Genomic DNA, 27,888 nt, shown 5'->3' with positions numbered 1-27,888 from the left:
CCTGATGCCATTCCCTGCCATCTGCCTTAAAGTTTTAAAATTTAAATTAATAATTGACAGAGTTGTGTCCATGATCTTCCTTTGGGGTTTTTCCCATTTGACTTTATGGGGAAGTGAAATCCAACAAGTGTTCAACCGAACTGCCAATTTTGCAAAATGGTGATCACTTCTAACACAGATGGTGGGAATGTGTACAGATGAAATCAAATTGTCCTTGAATCTATTAACTGAGTGTCATTCATAATTCAATTCTGTGAGAGTCAGCCTCAGTAATTCCTTCAAGGCAACCCAGCAAATGATGTCACTGTTCAAATATAAACTACTTAATTTAATTAAAACATTCCTCAATTTCTACACAGACAGAATAAATCGAATGATTAAGATTCGTTGTTGCTCTTGGGAGCTGATTTTTAAAGTAATCTCATGGAGAGACTCCCATTGAGTTTTTAAGAGCTATAAGTGTGTGTGATTCCTGTCTGCTTAAATATTTGTTGATTCACAGATTATTGATTAGAATTCTACCCTTTAATAGCATTTCTCTCCAATTCAACAATCTCCAGCACATGTTCTTCAACATGAGACATTTTCCCAGCAACAAGACATTTTCCCAGGACAATGGTCAGTTAATTGTTAGATTTTATTAGCTCCAGAAATGTATTGAAAAGCTTGAAAATTTAAAAGCTACAGCCTGCCTGCTCTACATACTCCCCTTCACCCTCAGAAAAGTGTTGGAAGTATTTCCCTCAGAAAAGGAAATATAGCCAAGAGCTCAGCCACAGAATTCAAAGAGGCAACAGGCTGAGTTTCCTGGGTCTGTACTCAGTTGGTTACTCTGAGGCAGATAGTAGCAGTGTGTTAGAATGGATAGCATTGTTCCAGACTAAGGAGATCATCATCCACTGAAACTCCTGGACACTCTGCAGCAATGTCTTCTTGACAGTTGATTGGCCCCCTTATCCAACAGTGAGATTCATCCTTGGTCAAAGGTACACAGACGACAGCAGCAGTGGAACTGAATTTTGGAAGCTAAGTGTGATACACAAGCTCCATCCAATGCGCTGTTTACTGCACATGATAGAAGACAAATCTTTTAACTCATTCCCTTCTTCCAACACCCGTGCACCGTGGCAGCAGTGTGCATAGCTACAAGTTCCATTGCAGCAATTTAACAGAGTTCCTAGGACAGAAGCTGCCGAAATCCATGAGCTCTTCCATCCGGAAGGGCAAGGACAGCAAGGAGATGGGCACATGCCAGTTTCCTTTCAGATCACCGGCCATCTAGAATAACACCGCTATTCCTTCATCGTCACTGGGTTGAAATCTTATGACTCCCCCCTTAACAGCACAGAATAGAACATTTAAGGTGGTAGTTTTCACCATCTAGAACATAGAACATTACAGCACAGTACAGGCCCTTTGGCCCACAATGTTGTGCCGACATTTTATCCTGCTCTAATATCTATCAAACCCTCCCCTCCCACATAGCCCTCCATTTCTCTATCATTCATGTGTCTAAGAGTCTCTTAAATGTCCCTAATGTATCTGCCCCCACAACCTCTGCCAGCAGTACGTTCCACGCACCCACCACCTTCTGTGTAAAAAACTTACCTCTGACATCCCCCTTGTATCTTCCCCCAATCACCTTAAAATTATGCCCCCTCTTAAAACTATGCCTGCTCATAACCAACTGGAGATCTTTAAAAACTGGACTTATCAGTAAGTTAAGATATCTTTATTCGTCACATGTACATCGAAACACACAGTGAAATGCATCTTTTTGCGTAGAGTGTTCTGGGGGCAGCCCGCAAGTGTCGCCACGCTTCCAGCGCCAACACAGCATGCCCACAACTTCCTAACCCATGCGACTTTGGAACATGGGAGGAAACCGGAGCACCCGGAGGAAACTGACGCAGACACGGGAAGAATGTACAAACTCCTCACAGACAGCGGCCAGAATTGAACCTGGGTTGCTGGTGCTGTAATAGCATTACGCTAACCGCTACACATTCCATAAATGAGGGGAAAAAAATACACATTAATGAGCAGATAAGTGTTGAGTATGTACTGCAAGTGTCATCCAACCACATGACCTCTTTGCACTTCAATTCTATTTCTCTTGAAATAAACCCAGTGCTTTGTCTGCACCTTCAGTGGCTATGCTGCTTTTGAAGGTTTGTAGATGTGAACTCCTGGACCACTCTGTTGGTCTTCTCCATTTACATTGCTGGCTTACCAGGAGGACCTGACCTCCTTATTCCTCATGCCAGGAAGCACTTATCTTTTTCTTCACAATGTCGCCATTTACTCTTTAACTTCTCGTGTCTTCTGTCTTTTATAGCTTTCTATTTACTCCTTGTAGCTTCAAGCTACTTGGGCATGTAGTCGCACGAGTTATGGCACTTTAATTTACAAGGTGGCAAATAGTATGCTCTTCAAAAAGCTTTGTTATGCAATGGGCGCTCTTTAACTGTGACTCTTCAAGTCAGAGGCAGTGTGGACATTTGGAAGAATTCAGCTGAAGAAATCTTGAACATAGGACTGAGGGGAACGAAACATAAAAAAGGAGCATAAGCTCTCGAGGCTGTTGCTGCCATCAATAAGATCATGGCTGATCCTGCTCCTCAACTCCATTCCCCAAGTCGTTCCCACATCTCCTGATTCCTTCAGAGTCCAATATCTCACTGGCAACAGCCTTGAAAATACTCAGTGATCATCCACAGTTCCCTGGGGTAGAGAACGCCAAAGATTTAAGGACATAGGCATATAAGAAATTAGACCATAAGATATAGCAGCATAATAGGCCATTCAGCCCATCTAGTCTGCTCTGCCATTCAATCATGGCTGATTTTATTACAACCCCATTTTCCCCGTAACCCTTAACCCCCTTACCAATCAAGAACCTATTAACCTCTACCCTAAATACACCCAATGACTTGGCCTCCATAGCCCTCTGGTAACATATTCCACAGAGTCACCACCTTCTGGCTGAAGAAATTCCTCTTCATCTCAGTGTTACAAGGACACCCCTTTATTCTGAGGCTAGACTCTCCTACTAATGGAAACACCCTCTCCACATCCACTCTGTCCAGGCCTTGCAGTATCTGATTGAATTGAAGCATGAGTCGACCATTCAATTCAGCAAATTTATGAATCCCACACTGCACTAAAGGAGAACGCAAGTCTGTCTGTATCAGAACAGGTCTTTTCTGCTTGTCATCATTTTGGCTCAGTTTTATTTTGTGTATAATCTGGCGTGCTGGGCATGTCCCACAGTCTTACCATTAGCAACATGTTGCACAGATAGAGGCTTAATCTAATCTTAACAGCTACTTAACTGCCATATTAATTCATTTGGTCTCACCCTATCAGAGATCTTCCCCGTTCTACCCATCCTTCTCTGCTATTGAAAACTAACCTGTTTTCTTTCTTTCGCAGTTCTGATATCTTTATTAGTCACATGTACATCAAAACACACAGTGAAATACATCTTTTTGCGTAGAGTATTCTGGGGGGCAGCCCACAATCATCGCCACGTTTCCAGCGCATGCCCACAACTTCCTAACCTGTACGTCTTTGGAATGTGGGAGGAAACCGGAGCACCCGGAGGAAACCCACGCAGACACAAGGAGAACGTACAAACTCCTTACAGACTGTGGCTGGAATTGAATCCGGGTCGCTGGTGCTGTAAAGCGTTACGCTAACCGCTTCACTACCGTGCCTGCCCCTAGATCTGAAGGGTCCTAGATTTGAAATGTTAATGGTTTCCCTTTCCACAGATGTTGCCTGACCTGCTGAGTGTTTCCAGCATATTTGCCTCCATTATGCAAGGTAGGGAAATTACACCAGCGTTGTAGCTCCATTAGAGACGCCAATCTTCTTGAGCTTGGTACTCTCTGGGAGATCAGGGTTGGTGGATTCACCCACTAAGGTTATAATCTCCAATTTATTCACTTGCATCAGTATTGATTGTCCATCCGTTATTACCCACAAACTGAAGAGATAGCTTAGACGACCACAAAGGTTGATCTGTAGTCACATATCGACCAGACGGGCAAGATTTCCTTCACTGCAGGACATTCATGAATCAAATGGGTTTTTATAAGAATCTAGTACAGGTTGAAACTCGCTAGTCTGACACCCTTGGTGCCAGACGACAGAAAATCCAAATGTTACTTTAAGTTAACGTGATGTCTATTTGTGCTGCTGCAAAAAGCTAATTTCCATGGCATTTATAACCTGGGTATACATGCCCATGACAATAAACTTGAACTTGACCATAGAAACTGCCCCCAATCATCTTCCTCCGAGCAGGAGAACTGCCCTTTTTAAGCATAGACACTCCCCGGGTCATTGAAGGGTTCTGAGAACTGTCTGTGACCCAAAGTTTCCGTTAAGTCAGAAACGCTGCTGGCTGAGATTGCAGAAGATGTACTGGTAGGTTAATTAGCTGCAGATTAGGACAGATCTTTGTTAATTTCAGATTTTAGTTAAAATTAGTTGATTAGTATAGATCTGTACTATGGATTCAAAACCTGCTGGACCACGGGAATTGCCGGACTAGTGAGTCTCAGCCTATGATCACTGTTAATGAGATCAGCTTTCTTTCCAGATTTGTTTAATTACTTTCAGTTTCCCAATTGTCAGGCTGGGATTGAAACTCGTATCTCTGGATCACGAGGAACGAATCTAAATGAACAGGAGTAAGCGGAAAACATTGACAAATTTGCTAACGTTTGATTATTGTTTGAAAGAGAGCATGGGACACAGACAATTAGGGGAGAATTTGTGGAAATTATGTAGTAGCTGAATGGCAAAGAAACACATGGAAAGGAACACAGATAAAGGGTAAACCCATATCACATGCTAAGAAAAAGAATGAAGCAGGTCAAATAAAGCAATCATACAGCCACTAAGACATTAATATTACACTAAGGTATTGAAACATTTAATTGCAAAATAATAGCAGCGTTAGTTGCTGGAATACTCCCCTATTCCGGACACCCTGTTCAATCTTTCCAGGTTAGGCTCTCTATAGAATGAACACAGACTTACAGTTCTCCTTGTAAACAATGTGTATAATTTATGATTTTCTTGTGTATGCTGCTTATCTGATGCTCTGTGCCTATGATGTTACTGCAAGTGAGCTTTTCACCGCACCTGTGCACACATGTACTTGTGCATGTGACAATAAACTCGACTTTGACTTCTGCTTTATTCCAACAATTAGTCGGTCATTCCAGAAATTAGACTGGGCACTTCCACGCACAAGTATTCCTTGCATTCCTGAAGTGATTTCCATGGCAGGAATGTACCAAATGACATTGTTCCCCATGCAATGCTCCTTTTGGAGCAATGCCAGGGAACCAGGACCAGACAGTCCAGACAGCACCCAATTCTGAACATTCCCATGGCATCACGGTACAGTGCTGGACTTGGATGGATGAGGGGTAAGTAGTCTGCCTTTGGGCCCTGCCAATGCATCATCACCGACTGATTTTGAGCTGGTCTTCTTGACACATGATGGTCCTGATCTATTCGCCCCCAACTACCCATTCAGATCAAACCCCCAAACGTTCCGAAATAAGCCCTCTCAACTGTCCTTCCCACTCTATCCCTGTTCATCCTGCTCCAAATCCCAATTCCCCCCTTGATCTACCTCCCAGCCGCCCGTCCCATCAAACCTCCTCAACCCCTGTCCCATCCTACCTGTGACAACTCATCTTGGTCACATCCCACAGCTGCCTGTCCCATCTGCCCAACCTCTGACCTGCAGGATTCCGATGCCCTGCAGCCACTCCACTGGATCGCTCGGGCTCCTGCCATCTGACCCCTGAGTCTCGCAAGGAATGCTGGATGCAGGGTTTTGCTTCTGAAAGCTTCCAGTTTCTAAACAGAGGGCCAACACCGGAATGGCGATCGGTGCACCACTGCTTCATCATTCTAAGAGAGCCAGAGATGTGCAGCACAGAAACAGGCTCATTGTGTCCATGCCGACCAGTAAGTGCTATCAATAGCCACAGACCAAGTGCTGGTAAACCCCACTTATCAACACTTGGTCCATAGCTTTCTTTGCCTTGGCAATCCAAGTGACCATATGGATGTTTCTTAATTGTTGTGGGAGTTTCTCCCTCCACCACTCCCTCAGGCAGGATGATCTAGAACATAGAACAGTACAGCACAGGAACAGGCCCCTCAGTCCACTATGTCTGTGCCGAGCTGGGTACCAAATTTAACTGATCCATTCTGCCATTTCGCGCATATTCATGTGCCTATCTTAAAGCCTCTTGAACGCCACGATTGTATCTGCCTCCACCACCACCCCTGGCAGCGCGTTCCAGGCACCCGCCACTCTCTGTGTAAAAAAAACTTGCCCCGCATATCTCCTTTAAATTTTCCCCCCCTCACACCTTAAAGCTATGCCCTCCAGACTTCAACCATCCTCGGGGTGAAAAAGTTCTTCCTCAGATCCCCTCTAAACATCTTACCTCTTACCCAAGACCTATACCCTCTAGTATCAGATACCTCTGCTCTGGGGAAAAGTTAGTTACTATCTACACCCCTGATAATTTTCTATACTTCTATTGGGTCTTCCTTCAGCCTCTTCTACTCAAAGGAATTCAAACCCATCCAACCTAGTCTCTCCTCATAACTGAAATGCTCCCTCCCAGGCAAAATCCTGGTGAATATCTTCTGCACCCTCTTCAATGCAATTATGTCCCTCAGTGAATTCATTATGCTGCACATTTTAAATAGATATTTTACCAGTGAATAGAAGTAACTATTTTCCGTATCTGGCAGTGCTGTGCTTGCAAACAACTTGCATGATTTGGAGAAAACAAATGTACTTTTCCATACGTGGCTGGAAGGCTGAAAGTTACTCACATGTCTCATCTCACACTACAGCATGGCTCACATTCACCCACTCATCATTCTTATCTACAACACAAAGTTTTGGGTCTCTCTGACTGAAAACAAATGATATATCGTAGTCACTATTGAGTTGTGACCAAGAATAAGTAGATACCAGCCTTGGACTGAGTGCTTAGGATTGAATAAATTGACTGTCAAACTCAACCTCCAAAGCATAAACTAGATGACAAACATCCCACTGCTGTTAAAAGCAGCAGTAATTTTGCAATGCTCACTGGTGCTTGTGCTGAGTAAAAAGTCCGTATGAATTTCGAAGTTAAACCTGTTTCCAACATATTTCCCAACATTTCAGCATTCTATTGGTGAAACGTTATTGATTTTTATTATGTTCATCATTGAATACTTGGACCTAAAGGGCAACTTTATACTTAACTGTGTTTTTTTCTATAACCAGACATTACGCTGTATTCATACCAGTGACATGACATGACAAAACTATAAGATCAGATCAATTTAATTTATTGTCATATACACCAGGGCGCAGTGAAATTCCTTGCACAACTAATAATTTGCACAAACATTTTATAAACTATTAAATGCAGAAAGGTTCAAAAATGTGTCATGGTGGAGTTATACACTTGTGACTTGTGTAATCTAACACCACACATGCAAGGTCAAAAGTCCAACTTTTTTTTTTAAATTGGAAAAAAAAATGCGTGGTTTGTTAAAATGAATGAAACATCAACAAAGTATTAGAAATTCATTTCCTCCAAGTATGGAATCAACAAAATGAACAGTAGCCAACAAGGCCTCTTCAATCACCCTCCACCAATGAGTTACTTATGCTAATAAAGCCATACAAACAAAATGTGTTCATCCAATTGTGGGGGATATGCAGGGGTTTCGCGACTTACTAATGACCTTACTTAGGGAAATCCAACTTTATGAAAATTCTCCCATATATTTTTAAAGCACTTTTCAAGATAGTTTTTCATTATTCATTAGTGACTGTATGTAGTATATATTTCATTAGTTTAATTATGGGTAGTGTTGGAGTGAATATTCAATGAAACGAAAGAAGTGTACTTAGGGCGATACAATGTGGGTTACTATAGAAAATGGATGTTTCTGACTTACAGAGAAATCGGCTTACAGACAGTGCTCCGGAACAGAACCCTTACGTTATCCTGAGACTGTGTGAGTGCCAAATGACAAAGCTGCCAGTCCATCACTGAGATACTGTAAGTCACTATGAAGCAGTGAATAGAAAAATCACAAGGATGTTTTTATTAGGGCACCATACCCCCAAAAATGCTTGACCTGGGGACAATATATCCTACCGGCTGGATGTATTGAGCCAGGAACCTAAGACGTGAAGGAAAGGGAGAAAAGCACTATGTAGTTCAAGCGAGAATGCAAAGGCATGAACACTAGAAGTAGCAAGTAGCAACACAGGAAAGTAATAGACGAGACAGGGGCAAAAATGCTGTACTGACACCAAAATATTGGCAAGAAGTAGAATGTACTGTGAAAGCGGCAGGATTGTGTTAATCACATTATAAATGTCATAGGGTGCCAGGTGCATCTCGGTGGCAACACTCCCTCATCTCTGATGAAGTGGCATCTCAGTGGCAGCACTCTCTCATCTCTCTAAGATGAAGATTGTGGGTTCAAGTCTCAATTCAGAGTCTTCAATACCAAAATTGAAGTTGATTATTCTGTGCAGTGTTACACCATGCAGGCATTCCAGTTAGAAATTAAGCAGAGGCCTCCAATGTCTTCGGAGTTGGATACCGCTCTTCCACAATGAGTTCTCTATGACACTGTAGCCAATACTCTTTTAGTAGTCAATTGGTATCAGGAAAACAGATTGCTACCCACTTTCACTTTTACTGTTTGTGAGGCTTTGCTGCTTCTGACATTTCGCCTGCAACTACATTTCAAATGTACTTAAGTTATTGTAACTCACTCTGGGATGTTCTAAGATTGTGGAAGTACTACACACACGCTGTTCTTGCTACCTCGGAAGGGAATTTTACTTCGAGCAACAACATTCAAGTGTCTTCAGATGGTGAGCCTGAAACCGTCCACTTACTTGACCTCCCATCAGGAGGTAAATGTTCTGTTTGTTAGCAAAGGAAAGCTTGGAAAGTTTGGTATTAACAAAGGAAAATACAGCACAGGAACAGGCCCTTCAGTCCACTATGTTGTGCCAAGCATGATGCCAAATTAAATAAACCTATCTGCCTACACATGACCCATATCCTTCCATTCCTTGCATGTTCACGTGTTAATCCCAGAAAACATGTTATATACTTCAAGTTCTGTGATTTGCACAACATGACTTATGAATATAGTCACAGTGCTCTGTTTTTAATGTCTTTAATGGCAAAGTGATAGCCATACATACGTATATGAAGTCATTAAGGATTTCCAAGGTGCCAGCTATCTTCCTTCACGGAGGAAGCAGGACACTGCTGGTCTGAAGTTGAAACCAAGACCCACACTCAGTCATCTACTAATCAGCTCCACTTCCAACAGCAACAGTATTGATCTGCCGAGTACCTTTGATAAAGCAAAGCACTTCAAGGTCCTTCATAAAGGAATCATCAAAAGTTGGCAACAAATCACAAAAGGAAATATTGGGAGAAATGACCAAAGCTGGGTCTTATGGACACTTGAAAGGAAGAAAGAGGGCTGTAGGTATACAAAGGAATCGCTAAAGCTTGGGAAGTTGGTAACTGAAGGCACCAGCCCAGTGGGGATGATCATGAGGCCAGAAGTGGAGGAGCACAGGTACGCTGGCATTGTGGGGCTGCAGGAGAATGGGATGGGCAAGGTCATCAAGGGATTTGAGAATAAAGGGGAGCCCATACTCAAACCATTTACCAGCACAAACTCCTGATATTCCAGAAGAAATTTCTTCACCTGAACCACGACTTCTTCCCCACTGCCACCAGGTTCTTGAACCAACCTGAAAAGCCTTGCCAATACCTCCGACAATATTTTACTCTCTCGCTCTCAATCCTGCACAAGTGTCATTATGTTCAGTTAATTGTTTATTTTGCACGTGTTAGTTACGTATAATTTATATTAATTCAAGTTTATGTTTTCTTTGTAATGTACTGTGTTGCTGCTGCAAAAAGCTCATTTTCATGGCATTTATACCCTGTGTATGTATGTATACCCATGACAACAATGAACTTGAACTCAAGAAGGTTGTCAATCATTCTGAAATTTCAGAAGGAGCCACAGGATGGAACAGAACATGAGCAAAACAACTGTACTAATACCAGTGCTGGTTAATGAAAGATCAGCTGATGTATGTACATTTTCATTTCATTGAAAAGGTGTATTAAACTCTATAAAGATCCATTACTTACATAAAATAGAGGCTGGAAATAACAGCAATTTCCTTTTCAATAAAGGCTTTTAAAGAATAGATTGTCATTCATAAAATTGTTCTGAACCAAAAACTTGATTGCTTTATCCCAATGGTTCAAATACAGGGCGGAAATGATAAAGTCTGGTCTCAACCAAGGTGAGTGTACACATCAACACAGCAATAATATCTCTTTAGAGATTTAAGATAACAAGATACTTTTGCAAAAAAATATAATTTTGTTCTGTCATAGAGTCATAAAGTTATACAGCACGGAAGGCAAGGCAAGGGTAACAAGCATAGGGAATCTTGGTTTTCAAGGGATATTAGTGAGCTGGTTAAGAAAAAGAGAGAGGTGTATAGCAGGTATAGGCAACTAGGAACGGATGAGACACTTGAAGAGTATAGGAAATGTAAGAAAATACTAAAAAAGGAAATCAGGAAGGCAAAAAGAAGACATGAGGCTGCTTTGGCAGATAATGCGAAGGTAAACCCAAAGGGTTTCTACAGGTATATTAAGAGCAAAAGGATAGTAAGAGACAGAATTGGTCCCCTAGAAGATCAGAGTGGTCGTATATGCGTGGAGCCTCAGGAGATGGGGGAGGTCTTAGACAGTTTTTTTGCACCAGTATTTACTCAGGAAACTGGCATCGTGGATATGGAAGGAAGGGAAACAAGCACTAGTGTCATGGAACATATAGAGATTAAAAAGGAGGAGGTAATTGATGCTTTACAGCGAATAAAGGTAGATAAATCCCCAGGGCCTGACAAGATATTTCCTCGGACCTTGAGAGAGACTAGTGTAGAAATTGCGGGGGCCCTGGTAGATATATTTAAAATGTCCTTAGCCACGGGTGCAGTGCCAGAGGACTGGAGGGTAGCTCATGGTGTTCCATTGTTTAAGAAAGGCTCGAAGAGTAAACCGGGTAATTACAGGCCAGTGAGCCTGACATCAGTAGTGGGTAAATTATTGGAAGGTGTTCTGAGAGATAGGACATAAGTATTTGGACAGCCAAGGGTTGATTAAGGATATCAGCATGGCTTTGTGCGTGGTAGATCGTGTTTAATGAATCTTGTGGAGTTTTTTGAGGAGGTCACAAAGTAGATGAAGGTAAGGCTGTGGATGTTGTCTACATGGACTTTAGTAAGGCCTTTGACAAGGTCCCAAATGGGAGATTAGTTCAGAAGGTTCAGTCAATGGGTATCCATGGAGAGGTTGTAAACTGGATTCGAAATTGGCTGAGTGGGAGAAGACAGAGAGTGGTTGTGGATGGTTGTTTCTCAGATTGGAGGCCTGTGACTACTGGTGTGCCTCAGGGATCTGTGCTGGGGCCATTGTTGTTTGTTGTATATATCAATGATCTAGACGATAATGTGGTAAATTGGATTAGTAAGTTTGCGGATGACACTAAGATTGGAGGTGTAGTGGACAGCGAGGAAGGCTTTCAAAGCTTGCAGAGGGATCTGGACCAAAGGGAAAAATGGTCCAGAAAATGGCAAATGGAATTTAATGCAGACAAGTGTGAGGTGTTGCATTTTGGAAGGACAAATCAAGGGAGGACATACACAGTAAATAGTAGGGCACTGAGGAGTGCGGAGGAACAAAGGGATCTGGGAGTTCAGATACATAATTCCTTGAAAGTAGAGTCACAGGTAAGCAGGGTTGTAAAAAAGGCTTTTGGAATCCTGGCATTTATAAATCAAAGTATTGAGTATAGGAGTTGGATTGTTTTGGTGAGGTTGTATAAGTCATTGGTGAGACCAAATTTAGAATATTGTGCGCAGTTCTGGTCGCCGAACTACAGGAAGGATGTCAGTAAGATTGAAAGAGTGCAGAAGAGATCTACAAGAATGTTGCCGGGTCTTCAGGATTTGAGTTATAAGGAAAGATTGAGCATGTTAGGACTTTATTCCTTGGAGCGGAGAAGAATGAGGGGAGATATGATAGAGGTTTATAAAATGATGAGGGGCATAGACAGGGTTAATGCAAGTCGGCTCTTTCCACCTAGATTAGGAGAGATAAGTACGAGAGGACATGGCTTTAGGGTGAAAGGGGAAAGATTTAGGGGGAACATTAGAGGGAACTTCTTCACTCAAAGAGTGGTGGGAGTGTGGAATGGGCTGCCATCTGATGTGGTAAATGAGGGCTTGCTCTTAACTTTTAAGAGTAAATTGGATAGATACATGGACGAGAGAGGTCTGGAGGGGTATGGGCTGGGGGCAGGTAAATGGGACTAGCTGAATAATGTTTCGGCACAGACTAGAAGGGCTGAATGGCCTGTTTTCTGTGCTGTAGTTTTTCTATGGTTTCTATGGAAACAGGCTCTTTGGCACAACTGGTCCATGCTGACCAAGATGCCCATCCAAGCTAGTCCCATTAGCCAGCGTTCGGGCCATAAGCTTCTAAACCTTTCCATTCCATGTACCTACCCAACTGTTTTTTAAAAGTTGTTATTGTACCTGCCTCAACCACTTCCTCTGGCAGCTTGTTCCACATACATAACACCCTTTGTGTAAAAAAAGTTGCCTCTCAGGTGCCTGTTAAATCTTTCCCCTCTCACCTTAAACCTGTGTTCTCTAGTTCTTGATTCCCCAACCCTGGGAAAAAGACTGAGTCCATTCACCCTATCTATGCCCCTCATGATTTTATACACCTTTGTAAGATCACCTCTCAGTCTCCTACGTCCTAAGGAATAAAGTCCTAGCTTGTCCAATGTCACCCTATAATTCAGTCCCTCAAGTCCTGGCAACATCCTTGTAAATCTTTTCTATACTCTTTCCAGTTTAATAAAATTTTTCCTATAGCAGGGCAATCAAAACTGAACACAATACTCCAAGTGCAGCCTCACCGCAGCAGGGGAGTCCAAAACTAGGGGGCAGAGATGTAGGCTGAGAGGGGAAATTTAAAAGGGACCAGAGGGGCAACTTTTTCCACACAGAGGATGTTGAGTAGATGGAATGAACTACCAGAGGAAGTGGTTAAGGCAGATACAATAGCATCATTTAAGAAGCACTAGGATAGGTACATGGAGGGGCAGGGCTTAGAGGGATATGGGCCAAACGCAGGAAACTGGGATGAGCTGGGTGGGCACTGTGGTCAGCATGGACCTGTTGGGCTGAAGGGCCTGTATCCATGCTGTATTGCTCTACGACCAGCTTCCTGTACAACCGCACCATGACCTCCCAACTTTTATTCTCAATGCCCTGACTTACGAAGGCCAGCGTGCCAAAAGCCTTCTTCACCAACCTGCCTACCTGTGACCCCACTTTCAGTGAACCATGTACCTGTATTCCAAGGTCCCTCTGTTCTACAATGCTCCCCAGGGCCCTGCCATTCACTGTGAAAATCCTACCTGGATTTGACTTTGCAAAATGCAACACCTCACACTTATCCGAATTAAACTCCATTTGCCATTCCTTGGCCCATGTACTCAGCTGATCAAGATACCCATGTAATTCTTGATAATCTTCTTCATTGTCCATGATACCACCTAGTTTAGTGTCATTTACAAACTTACTAACCATGCCTTGTACATTATAATCAAAATCGTTGGTGTAGATGACAAACATCAATGGGCCCAGCACCGACCCCTGAGGCGCACCACTAGTCACTGACCTCTAGTCGGAGAAACAACCTTCCACCATCACCCTTTCTACCATCAAGCCAACTGTGTATCCAATTAGCCAGCTCTCCTGGGATTCCATGTGATCTACCCTTCCAGAGCAGCCTACATGTGGATCTTGATCAAAGTGAAAAGTGGACTGAATTGTTCACTCATACAAAGACTCTTGTTACTAAATCAACTTTAGTGAGATAATACTAAGCAGAGGATGCATGGCCTGACTGTATTTCATTCACTAAAAGTGTCGCCTGAGCAATGCTAACAAAATATCCTCATGAACGGAGTTTAAAAACACTGGAGCACAACCAATGCATCACAAATTTGAACATAGAACATTACAGCACAGTACAGGCCCCTCGGCCCACAATGTTGTGCCGACATTTTATCCTGCTCTAATATCTATCTAACCCTTCCCTCCCACATAGCCCTCCATTTCTCTATCATTCATGTGTCTATCTAAGAGTCTCTTAAATGCCCCTAATGTATCTGCCCCCACAACCTCTGCCAGCAGTGCGTTCCACGCACCCACCACTCTCTGTGTAAAAAACTTACCCCTGACATCCCCCTTATATCTTCCCCTTATTGCAAGGTAAAAATTCTGGTACGCTATACCAACAGCGTTCTGCTTCAACCTTCACCACATACTGTGAAGTTTAAGAAGGCAGCTGACCATTGCTTTGTCAAAAAGAATTGCGATGAGCATAAAATATTGGGTTTGCTAGAAATGGCCACAATGCAGGAAGGAATAAAATCAGAAGGACGGCATTTCTCAGCAATTTTCACACTTATGAGACAATAACAATGATACACTGCTTTAAGTGATAAACAAATCCCCCCTTAATGATCTAGAAGGGAGGTAGAAGGTTCTTCTTCAAATCAAATTCACTGTTTTTTTTCCCTTCCCTACCTTAGCCTGCAGCAATGATAGACATTGCACTGCCAGCATTATAAGGAATTTGGCAGGCTACACTTGGTTAGCAATGTCCAACAGCTTCCAATTCACCCTGGGCCCAGACAAGGTAATTAAAGCACCACTCTATTCCAAACTGCTTTTTGATAGTATCTTATAATAAATGTTTGGCAGGCATAACATTAAAGATTCTTGCACCAGCAAGACCAAATTAAGGAATGCTGTCACTTTAAGGCCACTGCAACACCCCAGTTTAGGAGATTACAAGAGAACACCCGCTATCCTGAGTAAAACTAGTTTCTTATCAGAGAGGCAATATTGATGAGTCTGGTAACACTCTAAACTGAGGCCCTATATCTCATTCTCAGAAAGCACGCAGCATTATACGTTTCCATTTTCCAACAGAGACTGACTCACGTTTCGTTCAGTCATTCCAATTACCCTGCAGGCAGACAACAAAGTCATTCAGTACAAGGAATGAGACTACTAATGAGGCTGCTCTGGTATGTCAGAAAGAACAATATAATGAAGTAGAAATTTCTCCTTCGGCCGCCTGTGCTAAATGTGCGATGCAATAGCAAGTGTGCATGGTGTCCTGATTCTGTTGTAGTTAATGGACCTGAATTTTGGAAACAAGAGTATAAACTGCACATGCTGCTATATCTTGCACAGGCAACCAAGGACAAACTTCTAACTCACTACATAAGAACATAAGAAATAAAAGCAGAAGTGAGTCATTCGGCTCATTAAGTCTGCTCCATCACTCAAAAAGATCATGGCTGATCACTCAAAAAGATCACTCCATCACTCAAAAAGATCATGGCTGATCTTTTACCTCAGCACCAGATTGCAGTGTTAACTCCACCACTCAATTCCACAGATACCTTAAAATGTACTAATCTGTCTTGAATAAACTCAGTGACTGAACTTCCACAGCGCTCGAGTAGAGAACTTCTGGGTGAAGAATGTCTTCTAATCTCTGTTCTGAATGTCCAAGTCTTTATTTTGCGACTGTGAGCCTGGTTCTGGACAATCCAGCCAGGGGAACCATCATTCCTACATCTACCCTTCCACACCCTGTACAAATTTTATGTTTCAATGAGATCTCTCATTCTTCAAGAGAACACAGGCCCCAGCCTGTATATAACCTCTCCTCATACAACAATCCTGCCACCTCAGATATCAATATTGTGAATCTTTTGCAAATGCATCCTTACAACCTTAGGGAGACCAGACCTGCACATAATATTCCCAATGTTGTCGCACCAGATTATATGCGCAAGACAAATCTGCTCTTGTACTCAAACCTTCTTGCAATAAAGGTCAATGTTCCATATACCTTCCAAAGTGCTTGCTGTACCTACATATTAACTTTCAGTGATTTGCATACAAGAACACCTAATTCCCCTTGGAAGATCTACACCCTTTAATCTTTCACCATTTCATAAATACCATTTTCTAAATTTTCCCAAAGGGGATGACCTCTCATTTTCCCACAAAAGGAAGGATATACTGTAGGTCTGTGGTCTCCTTCACTGAGGCCCAACACAAGCTTGATGAACAGACCTGCCTGGGCATTGTGCAGCCTTCTGGACTTAATACTGAATCCTATGACTTCAGGTAACTTGATTTCTCAGTCTGTACCAGATATCCCTCTGTAATATTAGCTCAGCTCATTTATTCTCTTGTTTTCCCTCTCTGGGAGTGATGGAAATACCCAGCCCAACCTGCCAGGCACATCCTCCTGCTCTGCATTTTGCAACTCTCACACTCTTCTGTTGAGGTTCTGTTGTCTATGTTCTCACCCTCTAACTGCTCCCATTCACTCATTGACCAGATAACCTTGTCTACAGCTTACCCTGGTTTTACCCTCCCTCTCCCTCCCTGCATCTTTACAAGCTTCTTTTGTAGAAGACACAACCTGCTGGATGAACCCAGAAGATCTGAAGCAGGGTCTTGACCCAAAGTGTCGACAATTCTTCCCCCCCCCCCCACCCTCCAACAAATGCTGCTCAACCTACTGAGTTCCTCCCAGTAAATTGTTTGTTCCAAGCTTCTGTTGTCTCCTTTTTAGCTCTGATGAAGGGTCTCCAACCTGAAAGATTCTGTTTTTCTTCCTACAGATGCAGCCTGACCTGCTGAGTATTTCCAGCATTTTCTGTTTTTTGTTTTAGATTCCCAGAACCTGCAGATTTTTTTTTTGATTTTTCTGTACAAATGCTGTATCTTTTCAAACAATGTTACAAACAGTGCAAAGATTAGCTGTGAAGTCCAGGCAATAATTTAATATTATCAATGACTGATGAGCCTCTTGGCTCAAAGGAAAGTCACGTTGCACAAGGAACATATCAGTAGGGTTTCATAAGTAAAAAGCAGACAATGGATGCCAAGAGTCAGGAGAGTGAAACACTACACAATGTCATCACCCGACACATTAACACTAAGTTTACTTTGGTTGGGATGATGGAGTTTCTTTTAAATTTGTTCACAGGGTGTGAACCTTGCTACTTATACCAAGATTTATTGCCCACCTTGCATTACCCTTGAACCCATTGATTTCCATGAATAATTCATTGCTGTGGATCTGGGGTCACTTTTAAGCCAGGCGCGTGGGAGGGATGGCAGATTTCTTGCCCTGGAGCTAGATGGGCTTTTAAGACATCCCAATTGTTTCATGGGTCATCTTTATTAGACTAGATTTTTAATTCCAGATTGATTTAACTACTTGAACTTAAATTCCCTAGCTTCTGTGATGGGATTTGGACTCAACTCTCCAGATCAATAGTCCAAGCCTTTGCATGCTCGTCCAGAATATTAACTACTGTGCAAGCATGTGTATTAAACAGGTAATTTCTCTTGCCTTTTGTTTGACATTATCCTTTATTGTATTGCAGTCAACTGATTTCACAGATTCCAGCGCTCTTCCTTTAGGTAGAAGTGAGCTACTCCTGGAAACCAAGTGTGACAATGGGGGTTGGAGATAAGGGAGACAAAGCTGTAACAGCCTGATTGTACATCTAGGACAAATAATGAGGCATACATCTCCTACATTAAGCTGAGGGTTAACAATCAAAGCAAGCACTGGCTTGGATTGCCAAACTTCTAGCTCACAGTTGCCACTGGCAGCAAGAGGCAACAGATGGGACATCATACAGCAAGGAATGACAATTAAAGATTTTTGGATAAACGGCACATTCAGAGCACACTACATGTAATCTGGCCCATCCCACTCTGGGGACAGTCAGGAGGAAATGCTTGCAGGAGAAGAGAATCTGCAAAAGATCCAGATGTCCAGATTAGAATTTTCCAGGAATTGGTAAATTCCGCAGTGGGACTCAAGCAAAAGAAACAAGCCAACAAGCTGGGCAATCCCACATGAAAACAGAGGCTGAGAATTAGAAAAGGAGACGCTGCATATTTTTGTGCTCAAATATCTACCAGCTGGTCTTCATCTCACGAGGTGGGCACCAGGCACAAGTCAGCAGGGGTGTGGTTGTGGGGTGTGTCTTAGGGGATCAGAATAGGACTGGGATGGGAGGACAGGATTGAGTAGTACATAGGCGTATTATGGCATAGGTAGTGGTGGGCTTGTGATGGAGAGAGCCAAGACTCTTGAACGGACCTGTTGTGTGATAAAGATGAACTCTTGATCTCTCAGTTGATCTCGCTGTGGCCCTTGCATCTTATTTGTATACCTGCACTGCATTTTCTAACTGTAACACTTTATTCTGCATTCTGTTACTGCTTTTCCTTTTGTACTAGCTCGACATACTTATGTTTGAAATGATCTGTATAGGACGGCATGCTAAGCAAAGTTTTTCACTGTATCTCGGTGCAAGTGTCAATAATAAACCATTTACCAAAGGAACACCAAGAGATTACAAAACCTGAAATAAGATACAAAGGAGACTCAAGAGGCTGCAGATGCTGCAACCTGGAGCAAAAACTGCTGGAGGAACCCAGAAAATCAGGCAGCAACTGTGGAGGGAAATGGACAGTCGATATTTTGGGTTTAGACCCTTCACCTGGACTGAAAGAGTAGAGGAGTGATAGCCAGGATAAAAAGGTGAAAGTTGAGTCCCCTCACCTCTTTATCCTGGCTATCTCCCCTCTGCTCTTTCAGACCAGATGAAGGGTTTCGATCTGAAATGCAGACTGCTCATTTCCCTCCACGGATGCTGCCTGACCCACTTAGTTCCCCCAGAAGTTTGTTCCTCAAAAGATACAAGGGATTGTGAATACAAACGGAAAGAGTGGAGGGAGTGGATGACGGACATCTCAGTAGTATTTCAAGCCATTTTATATTTTCTACTGCACGTACAGGTGCAGAGAAATGCTACTAAGAACTGTTTGTTTATTTGACAATTTCTGATTGTCCCAGTGTCTGGGGTTAGTGATAAGGATATCTTCAGGAGTTCAGGAAAGTGCTTGTTTGTAGTTTTATCTTAAATCCAATGCTGTTTTTGACTTGCAAACAGGACACTGTTATTGACTGACTGACCGAGTCAAACTCTCCACGGCAACTAAACCATATCATCATGATTGACAGAGACTATGCTGCCATATTCAGTCTTTGGGCAAAACCTTCCCTCATTTTAAAAGAGGGTAGCAGAAAATTGGCCACAATACAACCAAAAGCCCTGAATTCTGAGACTTAAGGACTATTTACTGCAATGGCCAGCCTCATATGGACAAACAGAGGTGAGGTGAATGGTGGTGAGCTAATTTATGCTGGTGTAATGTTCACTCCAGCTAATTTCACCAAGTTTAGAAGGCAGTTTCAGGGAGATATCTTTTAATAACTATGGAAGTGTCACAAATTCACAAAGTATTTGCTTAACTATACCTATTAACCCAGGACACCAGGCCTTTTTAATACAAAATAACAGACTTTTTCCCAGGTCGACAATGGCTAACACGGGGGGACATAATTTTAAGGTGATTGGAGGAAGGTATAAGGGGGATGTCAAGGCTAAGTTTTTTTTTTACACAGAGAGTGGTGGGTGCATGGAACGCACTGCTGGCAGAGGTTGTGGGGGCAGATACATTAGGGATATTTAAGAGACTCTTAGATGAGACACATGAATGATAGAGAAATGGGGAGCTATGTGGGGAGGGAAGGGTTAGATAGATCTTAGAGCAGGATAAAATGTCGGCACAACATTGAGAGCCGAAGGGCCTGTATTTGCTGTAGTGTCCTATGTTCTATGTTAAAATTAGTGTAAATTTGGGAGAACTGAGCCTATTACTCACAGGATCAAAGTGGCTCTGGCAAAACTGGTGGCACAATGCCACAGACAGTAGAACCACCGCCTCACAGTGCCATAGACTTGGGTTCAAGCCTGACCTTAGGTACTGCCAACTTGGAGTTTGCACATTCTTCCTGTGACCACGTGGGTTTCCTCTGGGTGCTCTGGTTTCCTCCTACATCCCAAAGACGTGCATGTTGTAGGGTAATTGACCACTGTAAATTGTTCCAAATGTGGACGACATGGCCTACCTGGAGAAGGTGGGCCCTATTGTCCTGTGGCGCCCATCGTTAGGCACTCCTGGGACAACATGGTCTTAGTCCTGCAACATCAAGAAGGAGGCTGGCAGGGAAGAACCTTTCGACCCTTATTACATCAACCCCCTGATTGCCTCTAATCTTCCCTGATGTACAGATTTACCATCACCTTGCCCCCAACAAAATCTTTGCTCCAAGTCTCCACAATGTGCCACATACCTACCCTCCCAACGAAAAGGATATCCTATTCTGACCCCCTACCCTGTTCCTCCATGCTCCTATGATCTGAGTCTAGGGTTCCTCCTGCACCCACCTTGTCTGAATTTTGATGCTGTGGCAATCATTCCTGTGCACCCTTGGCAGTTTTATCTCAGGTAGAAGGAAAAGCCAACAGGATGCTCTCCAAAAGCTTTGTCACTTGACCACATAACATTACTGACAATAAGGAACGAGATCACCAATCCTTCCAGCTAAAGGGCAAAGTGGCAACAGGCTGGGCTGATACAACACCCAAAGGGGGATGCCTGGAAGTCGAAAGCAAAGCTCCCTAAATGCTGGATAGTTTATACAGCTATGTTGGTGCCAAAAGCAGAAGAAACCCAGAGGTTATTTGGCACCTCTCCCAGTACTCAATGGGTCTGCAGTGTGTATGAAGAAATAAGCTCTTTCTGTAGTTGTGGCTTGCACACAATCCAAATAATGGTTTGTGCTTTATTGTTATTATTATCTGCACAATATTTTTCACTAAAAATGATGGAAAGAGGTGGTAATTCAGGGAATTTCAACCTCACCTTAAATCCTAATTGTCATCATTAGTCAGCAAATGCAGTCTGCAAATGTCTCTGCCACAACCCCAGACAAATTTAAGGCAATAACATCACTATACTTTTGTTTCTAATGTTTGGTAGGACAAACGTAACTTAAAAGTCACATAGAAATGGAGGCTGAAGAAATACTTCCACTGCTTGAGTTAGGATTGTACACCTGGGTGTACTTGCAGAATTTCTGTTTGCTCCCCAGACCCTAGTCCTGAGCCCACACCATTCTCCAGCTTCTCTAATGCCCTCTCCAGAAGCATCCTCACCAGGAGATGCACATCCTTTTCCCTCCCCACCTTCACCTTGAGACTTGCATTCTATTTGTTCTGCACAGATGACTATATAAGTTACCTTGCTGGCTCTAACTTCCGCAACTAATGTGGATGACTCATTCAGATTTTGTTCTTCATGTTTTCAAGGTCATAGTCCCTCCTCAAGTTGCTCTCTATGAGTTCTCTTCTCCCAGCAATCTAATATCCCAGGTCCAAGGGTTATCTGGGTCCAGTGTACGTACTGCACAGGCACAACCTCAGGAAACCGCACAGAATTGGATCCTAGACTTCAGTATATGTCAAAGGTAGATAGGGTGGGGTCATCAGCAGCAGAACTGGGAGATGCAACTCAAGTTCCCTGAAGCTACATGGATTTTGGAAAAAAAATTAGAGTGGTGTTTCAGCCTTTGTTAGGTGACAGCCAGAACTTGCAGAGCTAGGAGGAGGTGGCCCAACACTTGCTCAACATAGAGAAATCTCATCTGTCAACTGGGAAACCAAAACTAAGATTAGGCTCTTCATTGCCTGGGAGATGGCTTGTGCAGGTGTGGAGCTTCCTAATGGTGCAGAGGGAAAAGCTGGTAGTTCCACATGAAACACTTCTCAGAAACATCTGGGCCAAAATGTTATGATGATTGCGACATAATTTGTGCATAAGGCATTCCTCAATTATGCCAATAAACCAAATATATGTTGGCACTGACATAACATTATCAGATACTGAATAAACCATTTCATTCAGGATTTATATATCACTGGCAGATAAAGATTCCAATTCTTAATAGATTTTTTTTAACATTGATTTGGATTGATATCAGTCAAGCATCATTTGGGAAACAGTCTGCAAAGTTTAGCTCAGATGTACAAACATTCTTCACAATACTGAAACATTTCTATTTTAAATAATAAAAAAAATTACTAATACCCGAGATAATAGTAAATTCAAAAATTTAATGCAAAACATGCTGCAATGATACAATGGATGAAAATATAGTAATGAAAGTTGAATGAACACATTCATCACTGCGGGTGCATTAGGTTAAGTTCCACTAGGTTAAGCTCCATGTCTTTGGGTGTTTGCAAGTTACACTTATTGTAAGAAATGCTAGCTGATCGCAATAAAATTAGTGCTTTGTATTGAAATACAAATATATTTTTGTTAGCATGAAAATGTACAAAAATCAAAATATGTAATTCTGAGCTACTCAAATAAGCCTGGAAACCATTTCCAACCAATGCCTGACATCTTTCCAAACCAATGTAAAGTGATGTGCAAGTTTAGATGGCTGACTGAATTAATATTTGCCCATTTCTGGCACATGGGCCTTAATGCAGCTGAACTTAATAAGCTGAAATCTTCTCACTGCTGATTTATGTGAAATGAGTCTAAACAATCTTAACCGACTGACAAAGTAAAAGTCAGGAGGAAGTTCACTGCAAACTGGTAACAAATTGAGAATCTCATTTAGAGAGATCACAAAGATGGGTATAAAACACATTCAGAGGAGAGCAATGGAGAGGTTGCTTTAAGGTTGTCCAGTATGCAAGGGATAAAGGCAAAGAATCTTTATTGTGCATTTTGATAGGAGTTTGTGGATGACACGATCATAAATATTTTAAGTATCGCTCTGGACAAAATCAAAAATTCCCAATTTACATAACTATTGCAATAAACACAATAGAGAGTTTTAATATGGACCTCCGGCATTTTGCAATAATTGCACCTTATTTCAAAAGTGTCTTTTTATCCAATATTGATGGTTGAGGGAGGGATATAATGCTGAGAAATTGATGTTCAAGTATGTTTGGGTACACCAGTCTTCGTGCCTATGAAACAAGTGGATATCACAAGACAGCAAATCTTCTGCTGTCCAGTCTGTTAACATGCACAGTGACAGTGTAGGTGTTAACCCATCCCACAGAATATCTGGATATAAACTGTTTCCAATAACTTTTTCTGCTGCAACATAATTCCAAAAAATATAACAGGAACTATAGATTCACTTTGTGGAGGATTAGAGGACGATGCTTTCAATTGTGGAAGAATTTGCTTATTGGTGTTGAACAACAATATTGCCTCTCCATCTTTAATGATCTTCCTGTTTATTCCCAAATTCTTAGCCTAGAACCAACAGTCTTTGTCATCTATTAGTTTGTATTTAATTATGTCAATCTTAAAATATATTTTAATCAGACATCATGCCCATTCCTCACAACAGAAGAACCTTTACAGATGATAGAATCGTTGGAAATCTGACCAAGGTTTGGAATAGGAAGGTATGAAGCTGAACCAGCTCAGGATGTTGGAAGAGATTTGTTGCTCCCTCAATGGCTTTGAGGTACCAGTGCAACAGTTGGAAGTCAGAGTACGGCAACCTCCTAACCATTGTTGTTTGACTTGCAGCTCAGTTGGAGATCTCCTTCCTCTGAATGAAAGGATTATACCATCAACTTCAACTCCAGGAGTTTAACACATATAATCTACTTTGGTACTAAACTGCAGTACAGCAGGAACATCAAAGATTGATGACCTTCAGGTGAAGTAATAAACTGCAAATCTGAGTGAGCCTCAAACACATCAGGGCACCAATTAGAGGAAGGTCTGGTGACCAACATTCTGTCCTCAAACAACTCAATCAAGAAAAAAATTAACTGGTTATTCAGCTCACTACTACTTATGACATGTTGCCTTGCCAGATAGCAACAACTTCTTGGTCATACTGCTTAATCCTTTATTTGGGATAGCAACCACTGCCCTTCTCTGGAATGCTGCAGTAGATTTCTCTAAGATCCTATCGAAATAAATGTGATAGGTGTGGACTTCAAAATAGAATTAACAATCTAAAGCACCTTTATAGAGTTCCAAGGCATGCCTTGAGGAGTTACATAAAAATAAATTATTTTTCCCCTATTTGGCAGAAAATAACATAAAAATAATCCATATTGCATAATGAAGGGGTGATACAGGTATTAAACAATTGCAGGCTTGTGATAATTTTTAATCATTAAACCAATTTACCTCCCATCTTTGCTTATCTAACCCCTCTGAACTCTTGAAAGTTCTTCAATTATTTATTTAGTGTTTAAACAATCCTGGCACCTTACAGGACCGCTATCAGAACATAGGAGAGCTTTCTAAAAACACTACCCATTTAACCAAGTTTAAAGAGTGAGCAAAGAAGTGGGAAACTTCAAATTTTGGGACCTTGGCAACTGGTGGCAGAGAATCCACTGTGAGGTTAGTGAAATTGAGGATGTACAATATACCAGAAGGATACAAAATTATGAGGGGCATGGTTAAGGTGGCGAGTTGGAAACTTTTGCCTATCTAAAACTAGGGGGCATAAGTTGAGGGGTACAAGGTTTAGAGGAGATCTGAGGAAGAATGTTTTCACCCAGATGATGGTTAAGATTGGGAACACGCTCCCTGGGGAGGTGACGGAGGCAGAGAATCTCACAGCATTTGAGAAGTATTGAGACGAGCTTGGACAGGCATAGAAGACCAGGGACTAATTGCTGGTAAGTGGGAGTACTGAGGGTGGATACTTGATCATCAGAATGGACATGGTGGATTGAAGGGCTTGTTTCTGTGCTGACTGATTCTATGACACAGTTGAAGGTGTTCGCTGGATGTGGAAGGCCAAGGTCATGGGAGGATTTGGATAGAAGGGCGAAATTTTTGAATTTATGCTGTCACAGCACGGAACTCAATACCTCTCAGTGAGCACCAAGATTGATGAATGATGGAGACTTGTATCGTCATATTGATTTATATAATCACATCATTTGTCATTGCCCCCGGTGAGATCATAGGCTTACATGCTCAGAATCTCTGACAATCATGCTCTGTGTTTTTGCTAAGAATTGAGTTAGGCAGATTTTTCTCTCCCCTGCATCTAACCTCTACAACTTGTTGCTATGACACTGCAGTTCAAAGCACTGTCGTGACCTTGCTTCTGTTGTGCCACTTCAAACATCATGTACCACTGGGTCACACAGGGCACTGAAACCTAGCCCCTAGTTTGTACTTGCATTGACTGTATGATGTCATTAGGCTTAGAGGTGTACACTCTAGATTTTTTCTAACAAATACACATACAATTGTGAACTGTAACTGTATTCTACACCCTTAACAGTTAAAAAAAAACATAATGGCCTTAAAATTCAGTGGTGCCTGGAGAGGTATGTTAATTGGTCACAGTGTGAGAACAAAATGGTGCCAAGCTCTACAGAGGCAGCCTTATGTTGGGGGGAAAGACCAATGCCAACAGAAAGCAGGAGATGCAAAACGGGTGAATCCGAAGCTTGGGTGGGGGAAGGGGGGGGGGCTGCAGGCCATTGATTGAAGGGGGTGAGCAGGGCAAGGGTTAGAGTGGAAGTCATGTAGCTGTCAGTGATTGGGTTTGGTTTGGGTGAATTGGGGCCTTTGGCTTGGGCGATCAAGGCCTGGAAGAAGATGATGGACCAGGGCCATGAACTGGGAGGGGAGTCAGGGTGGGTATTGGAACCGTGGTCCTGAAGGAGAGAAAGTAGATTAATGATAACCTAACCCAGCTGGGTTTCTGGTGCAGAGCTGGAAAATGCTCATTGAGACCAATTTTAAACTGCATCTCTACAGAGCAAGTAACACAATTGAAAGATAATTGGGCAGAGAGTGCCCAAAACTTAATGCATGTTGGAATGTTGCATAGGCCATGATGTTATTACCCGTACGTCCAAATGCAGTAAACAGCTGATCCACGCACAAAGGATTTGTGCAGGATACTCCTGATCTAACTTCCAGTCTGGGGCAATTCTATCCAGAAACCTTCTGAGTCACACTACACATTTTCCAAAGTGCTGAGAAGTTCATATTTCCAAGCCATTCTATTTTAAAGGTGAAGCACCTTATTTACATCGGACCAACCTTCACCAATTTCTGGCCACACAAGTTGATTGGGTGGTAAAGAAGGTGTATGGCATACTTGCCTTTATTAGTCAAGGCACGGAGTTCAAGAGTCAGGAAGTTACGTTGAAGCTTCATAAAATTCTGGTTCGGCCACATCTGGAGTACTGCATTGAATTCTGGTCACTTCATTATAGGAAGGATGTGGAAGCTGTGGAGAGGGGGCAGAAGAGGTTTACCTGGATGCTGCCTGGATTAGAGGGCATGGACGACGAGGAGAGGTTGGACAAACTTGGGTTGTTTTCTCTGGAGCGGTGGAGACTGAGGGGAGACCTGATAGAAGTTTATATAATGATGACAGGCATAGATGGAGCAGACAACTGGTATCTTTTTCCCAGCGTTGAAATGTTCAGTATGAGAGGGTACGCATTTAAGGTGACAGAGGGCAAGTTCAAAGGAGATGTGTGAGGCAAGTATTTTTTTTAAAAACACGGAGAGTGGTGGGTGTCATGTGCCGCCAGGGGTGGTGGTGGAGGAAGATATAATAGAGGCATTTAAGAGGGTCTTAGGTAGGCACATGGATATGCAGAGAATGGAGGCATATGGATCATGTGAAGGCAGAAGGGATTAGGTGTCATTATCTTAATTGGTTCAGCACAACTTCGTGGGTCAAAGGCCCTGTTCCTGTGCTGCACTGTTCTATGTTCTGAATACAATCTCCTATATTTTTGACATTTTTTTCATTAAAGTACACCACATAATAATGTAAATTTAACAATAAAACTGCACTGCAGGAGTAAAAACAAAATGATTGAATCATTGAGATAAATGTCCTTTGAACTTAAGGAAGAGACATAGTGTCAGTCATAAATGAGAATTTTAAGCCTTTTAAATGATTTTAATGATCACCAGATGGGATGTAAACTTTTGCAAAAAATCTCAAAGCCAAAACCAAACCACCTCAAAACCATCCACTTATGACTATAAATATGGGATGGGGGTGGGCAGTCAATATGTTCTCAGGCATGGGTCACTTATTCAAATGCTTTAATGTGACTGTGTCTCTCAGCTTTTATGTTTATTTCAGGGTTAACCTTGGTTGGCCAGGCTTCCTCGACCCAGGGGAAACCTAGCAGGTTAGAACTTCTGTGTGCAAAAGTCTCCCAGTGCTTTTATTGATCAGGAGGGGCAGTTTATCGTTAAGGTCCACTATGCTAGCCCTTCCCTCCTCCCTCTGCGATCAGCTATTCCCTCCACCTCCCACTCCAATCAGATGGATCTAATTGCAAGGGATACACTGGCCACATTGAAGGTCATAAATATTTGTAACACAACAGAAACATTTTAGGTTTTCATTTGATTTTTAAAGGATCAATTTACCATAGCAAGTATAATTAAACTGCTCATTGAGCTTTTGATTTATCTGGAGATGCAGCTTTAAGAGAGGGATTTGTTTTGAAACAGATTTTAAAGGACTAATGTTCAAAAAGTAATTAACGACAATTGATTAGGAGTAAAACCTCAACTATTTTCCATCTGTCATTAAGTTGTCTTAGATACAAAATCTTTCCATATTTTTACCATCATTTCTTAAGGGGGATAAGTTCATGGGATAGCCAACA

The 27,888-nt window shown here is 42.2% G+C and overlaps 1 protein-coding gene across 11 annotated transcripts in view; it reads right to left on the bottom strand.

Annotated features, from left to right (window-relative positions):
- Window positions 1-27,888, bottom strand: part of klf12b (Kruppel-like factor 12b) — a 279,148-nt gene that overhangs the window by 92,443 nt on the left and 158,817 nt on the right. The window contains exon 4 of one of the 11 annotated variants that reach the window (XM_052026727.1): window positions 26,350-26,477. The exons of the other annotated variants lie outside the window; for them this stretch is intronic. The gene's annotated coding sequence lies outside the window, so the exon portion shown is untranslated. The remainder of the gene's footprint in view (window positions 1-26,349; window positions 26,478-27,888) is intronic. 11 annotated transcript variants of the gene reach the window in all.

Source organism: Pristis pectinata, chromosome 11 (assembly GCF_009764475.1).
Source record: "Pristis pectinata isolate sPriPec2 chromosome 11, sPriPec2.1.pri, whole genome shotgun sequence".
NCBI lineage: Eukaryota > Metazoa > Chordata > Chondrichthyes > Rhinopristiformes > Pristidae > Pristis > Pristis pectinata.
Note: the sequence above shows the minus strand (reverse complement) of the source record. Positions and strands in the feature narration are given on the sequence as shown.